The following is a 6,104-nucleotide window of genomic DNA, read 5'->3' as shown; positions in this document are numbered from 1 at the left end:
AGTAGCTTGCCATGACACCAGTACCATCATCACATTAATTTTTCAATAGGGGTGTCCACACTACGAACTTTATGTAGGGTCCAGTAGCTTGCCATGGCCTCAGCATCACCATCACATTAGTTATTCAGTGAGGGTGGTCGCAGTATGATGGTATCAGGGACAACGTAGTATAAAAACAACCCCATAACTTTCCCTTGACCGATGTTCACGTACGAAATGAAGTCTGAGTCCATATTCGTAAATTTTCTTGATCTTAAGTGGCATACGATATCATTTTTTTTTAAATTTAATGCCAGAAAAGGAAGAAAGCAGAGTATTATCCCTAGATCCATGAAAATCCGTGCCTTTCAAATAAATTGGAGAAAAACAAAACGCCAAATTTCAAGATTAATTCATTTTGAGATTTCTGCACACACACACACACACACACACACACACACACACACACACACACACACACACACCGGTAATCTATATACATATACTCTGTGAGTAGACTTGACAGCCCGTTCCCAAAGGCCTGGCAGTCCTCTTACACGCCACGCACCTTGCTTATCATCAAAATGGGTGCAGTTCCTTTCCCTCAGCTGGCCTTGTGGTTGATTCCTTAGGTACTCCATATTTACTGCCGTCAGAGGGGGTCCAGATGATATCAAGGGTAGTACAGTATTCAGATCGCCCCGTATGGCCAGTCTCGCTATCTTGCTATGTAGTCTTGGTGCGGTTTTTGCTCGCGGTTGTAAATATATCTGGTAATGTGGTTTTTATCTCCTCTTGTGCCTCGATTTCCTTAGGACAGATGCAGTATTTCTTACCTCGTTTGCAGCTACATTTTTCTTGTGCCTCAGTTTTCTTTAGACAGGTGCAGCATTTCTTATCTACGTTTGCATTTGTGTTAGTCATTTGCCTAGATTTCCTTTAAGACAGATGCAGTTTTTTCTCTATGTTTACAGCTGTAGTGTCATTACCTTCGCTAACGGTGTCGGAAGGCCGTTTTCATCCGTATCAGTCAAAAAGTTGGCATCGGATTTTAATAAAGATCTAGCGGACAGGTGGACAAAGGAGCAAGAAAGAGTTGTTTCAGTTTTGAGGTGGATCCGAGTCTGGAGTCTGGAGTAAATAGTAATTTTATTTGTCGTTGGTCAAGGCGTGTGCCCTCATAGTGTTTTCTGATTTATATTGTACTGTCGGCTTCACAATGCACTGTTCACTCCAACTAGGCGTAGAAGTGCCATCATCACCCTGAATGCTGAGCTATGAGAAGAGATTAACACTAGGATGTGATGCTAGTCACGAAAAACTGCTATGGAAGGAATGAGAAGCCGTATCATTAACTCTGCCACTAGGTTACGGGAAATAGCTTGCAAAGGTCGGAAATATCACCAGGTTAAATATTCCCTACTGTCTTCAAACTGTGTCAAGGCCTAGTAATGTCCTGCTAAGCTAATCAGTAACATTCAGTGGGCTGGAAGGGTTGGAATCTGGTTCACTAGTTAGGGGACCCATACATGATTCTCCTTGATACGATGCGTCAGGGTGGAAAGCAGCGGACAGGCCCAAGTGTGAGTAGGGGCGGTGGAACAATAGGCTAACTTTTGTCCTTAGTGTGAAGTAGACGCAGTGGAGTAGTAAGCCTATTATTATTATTATTATTATTATATCTCAGTTAGCGTCCTATTTAAAACCGTTAGTAGAAACTGCTTTGATATGGGTATGGCTAATTTGATAGTGTATATGTAATAGTGATCAAACTGAATTGTATGTGAATGATGTGTAGTCCATATTACTGGGCACGTAGCTGATAGTCCTGCCACTTTTATATATACAGTTTTTAGGTGTAGTAGCTTCAGGGAACGACTCTGTCTGTCTGTCTGTCTGTCATTAATCATTTTAGGACCCGAGGTGCATCACTCCAATGCACTATAGCGACATCAGCGGAGCCACACCACTGCACACTATACCATACCATACCACACCATACCACACCACACCACACCATACCATTCTACCCTACCACATCACACCACATCACTTCACCACAGCATTATAACGACATCAGCGGGGCCGCACCACTGCACGCCATACTATTCCCTACCATGCCACACCATACCATTCTGCCCTTCCACAGCACTCCACCACAGCACAGCACACCACAGCACAGCAAAGCACACCACACCACACCACACCACACCACACCACACCACACCACACCACACCAAGAGCATTAACTGAAGGGTCCTGAAATTTCCTCATCAGATACTTTTGTTTTTATTGAATTGTTTTTTATTTAATCCAATCTCAGCTCACTGCGCCTTTAAATCATCCTGTCAGTCCCACTACACATTACTTGACAACCCGCAAATAAACGAATAAATAAATGAATAAATTAAATAAATGATTAAATAGATAAATATATAAAGTAATAGACAAGTGGCTAACTCACTCACTCACTACGTAAATCTGTAAAAAAATAAAACACATTCCCTTCTCAGACACCTGCAGTTCTAGTCCTACACTCTCCACTCTCTCTCCTTTCTCCTTCGATTCCCAGCTGGCCAATGCACCTGATTTACCTCCACGCTAATATGATCATTTGGCTGCCCTGCCCATCTCACCACCTGTGCCCACCTGTCTAAACACATTTTAATATCCCTACCCACTTTTTTGCTCTCTCTCCTTTCTTGCCACTTTTCCTCTGGTAGTGGCTTTGTGCACCCTGAATGGAGCAGCTGCAGCGTCCACCCAGGAGCCAAGCCTCCCCATACTTCCCTGCATTTCACCGTGGGGAGGACCCTGGTCCGGCGCTGTCTGCCACAAGGGGACGTTGTATTTGCTGTACTATTCTTGTAGGACGTCCCCGCAGAAGCAGTGGCTTACCTGTGGCCCACGGGTCTGCTCGGCCAGGCAGCCTGGGATTGCAGCAGCAGCAGCAGCAACAACAACAACAACTTTGTCCACATTTTCCTTGGTGCAATACGTAACAAAATCTGTCACCGAGAATACGAGCTCAGTTTGAACAGGCCATCAGTGTTGTTAGTAGCCTATAGATTATGGGTGTAGTAGACAAGGTAAATCGCTAACGGAGAGATGTTACGAGCCCCAAGTTTTGGACATGCCGTCAGTATAGTTAGTATTCCTTGTAGGGCAGGTTCGTGTAGTTGGGATGGCCTTATCTCGCGAGACATTCATCAAGTCTTATTCACACCACACTGAGTTACACCTGCCATGAATCACTATCAGATTTACGGTGTTTATATTTGGCAAGGGGAAATATGTGACACTTTAACCCCTACACCACCAGAGACTAAGTGTAGCCTGGGTAGCAGCGTCTGGCACTTGTAGCCTAGAGAGCAATATCTGACACGTGTGGCGATATTATGACACCTTAACTCAATATCTGACACTTTAAGACATGACCTGAGAGCACTTTAGCCTCGGTAGCACCATCTGACACTTGTAGCCTAGAGAACAATATCTGGCACTTGCAATATGTGACACTTATATGGTTTAGTTAACACTTAAGATTGTCACAGCCAGCAAAGAAGTGTTGGTGAACTTTCCTCAGTGTTGTAGCTACGAAAATTGCTAACGCTCTAAGCATTATTTGGTTTAAACGTAGGACGGATGCTGAAGATTTGGAAATAAGTAAAAATAGTGGTAGTGGTGTTGGAAAGGTCAGAATGGTAGAGAGAGAGACAGGGAGATAAGGAACATGATGGTGCTGGTAGAATGATAGGCAAGCTGGTTATGCTGATAGGGAATAGATGGATTGATAGGGATGCTGGTGATGCTAGTTGGGAGACAGATAAGGAAGATGGTGATGCTGGTAAGGAGATAGAGAGATAGGGAGACAGGAAAGCTGGTGGTGACGGTAGGGAGATGGAGTTAGGGAAGATGATTGTAGTGGGAGGGAGATAATGACAGAGAGATAGGGAGACGGAAGTTGGTTCTGCTAGGGAGATAGAGAGATAGAGAGGCTAGCTGGTTGTTTTAGTAGGAAGATAACGAGACAGAGATAGGAAAATAGTGAGGCATAGATATCAAGACAGAGAGATAGGGAGACAGAATCTGGTGATGCTGATAGGGAAGACGTATGCACCTGTGTCCCACCACACCCGGATCTTGCCTGACATAACTGCCCTTCCCTCCTCTTCTGTTCTTCCCTCTCCTGCCATAATCTGCACTCCGGTCTCCCCTCCCTCCCCATTCTCACACCCCAACATCCATCCCTCCACTCCTTACTCTCTTTTTCGATCTGTTTCGCGCCCTGGTCAGTTTCACAGTTCTTTTTTGTACGCGTTCTGACTTAGCGTGATTCAACCTAACCTGACTTAGCCTAACTTAATCTAATATTCATTCCATATTCTTCTTTACATAGTCTCACTCTCTACCAGGCATCATAGTCCCGTCTTACGTGGTCTGACTTACCCTTAGCTGAGCCTGATATCTCTTTCATTCACCATAAACTCCTAACTCCCTGGGCCAGTTTCATAGCTTCTTCGTATATGCCCTGACCTAACCTAGTCTAACCTGGTCTAACCTAATCTACTAAATCAATCTCTGGTAGTGAAGGAGTTAAACAGAGGTTGTAATTAATCACGTTACTATGTTAGGATTCTTCTAAAATAAATATATTGTGTAGCTGTAACGATAATTAAATAAAAAAGACGTAATAGCAGTGAAAAGATTTACGTATTAATGTGTGCTTTTCATTACACCTCTACCTAATTCCCTTTCTGAACCATCACTTCCAATTCTTCTCTGTCTCTCTCAACATCCTAATATTTTTACCTCCGTTACACTCGCACATGCTTCCTCTTCCTCCGTCACTCTCACACTTGCCTTCTCCCCCTACCTTCTCCCTCTCTTTCTCCTTCTCTCTTTCCATCACTCCCACACCTGCCTTCTCCCCCACCATCACTCGCACACCTGCCACCTCTCACTCCATCACTCCTATACGTGCCTCCTCCCCGTCTGTCACTCACACCTACTCCCTCCCCCTCCATCACTCTCACACCTCCCCCCATCACCACTCCCTCTCACTCCTGGCATGATCGTTGGACCGGTTCCTGATTAACCTCCAGGTGTGCTAATGTGCTCAGATTATTTGTCTCCCAAGTAGGTGATAAGCAACTCCAGAATTTTACATAGTATCTATATCTGTCTATTCATCTGTCCATCTGTCTATCTATGTATCTATCTATTCATCTATCTGTCTGTCTGTCTGTCTAGAGAGAGTAAACTAAATGAACTCTAATCTCGTAATACCTACTCTATAACTATTTTAGTATACATAGGCCATTGATTCCTTTACTCCCTATTTAGATTGACCGCTGCCTATTTTGGAGGTCGTATCGTTGAAGCGTTGGCTGGCTTTAACAGATGCTTATATTGCGCCAGCCTGATTTACGGACGATTTTACTGCACATAAATAAGCTTTGATGCTGATTCTAGTGCTGCTTGTGGCTGCTCATATGGGTTAGTTAATTCCACTCTCCAGTGCGAGAGAGAGAGAGAGAGAGAGAGAGAGAGAGAGAGAGTTGAGGGCGAGTGTACTAAGGCATGGGATATAATGTATGTTTATGGTGTATACGGCGATTTTTACCTGACAACGATCTGTGGCGTCACTGAACTCGGTTGGTGGTCAGGTGTAGTCAGACTGAAGGGTTGATTTGACTAGTAACCAAGGAGACTCATTCATGCCTCTTAACTAAGGCTCAACGAATTTCATGCAACCATAACTTTGTACTAAAGATGAAACACACACACACACACACACACACACACACACACACACACACACACACACACACACACACACACACACACACACACACACACACACACACACACACACACACACACACACACACACAAAGACTCTCTAAGAGAGAAATCTATGCTTCCACAGTATAAACAATAATCTCATTTTACTTTTAAAATTCATTCGGTCTAGGAAAGAAGAGCTTTAAAAGGTGACAGGAGAGGCGGGAGAAATAGGAAGAGAAAGGGACAGACACAGAAAAAGAATGATAATGGTAAAAGAAGGAGGAGGCGGCACTACATCAAGTGAGTGGAGGATGATAGTCACCAGCTACCACTAA

The sequence above is a fragment of the Coenobita brevimanus genome, unplaced genomic scaffold, assembly GCF_032717465.1.
Source record: "Coenobita brevimanus isolate Jiangsu-jjx unplaced genomic scaffold, ASM3271746v2 jjx.HiC_scaffold_2628, whole genome shotgun sequence".
Taxonomy (NCBI): Eukaryota; Metazoa; Arthropoda; class Malacostraca; order Decapoda; family Coenobitidae; genus Coenobita; species Coenobita brevimanus.
The sequence above is the reverse complement of the archived record's forward strand: the minus strand, read 5'-3'. Positions refer to the sequence as shown.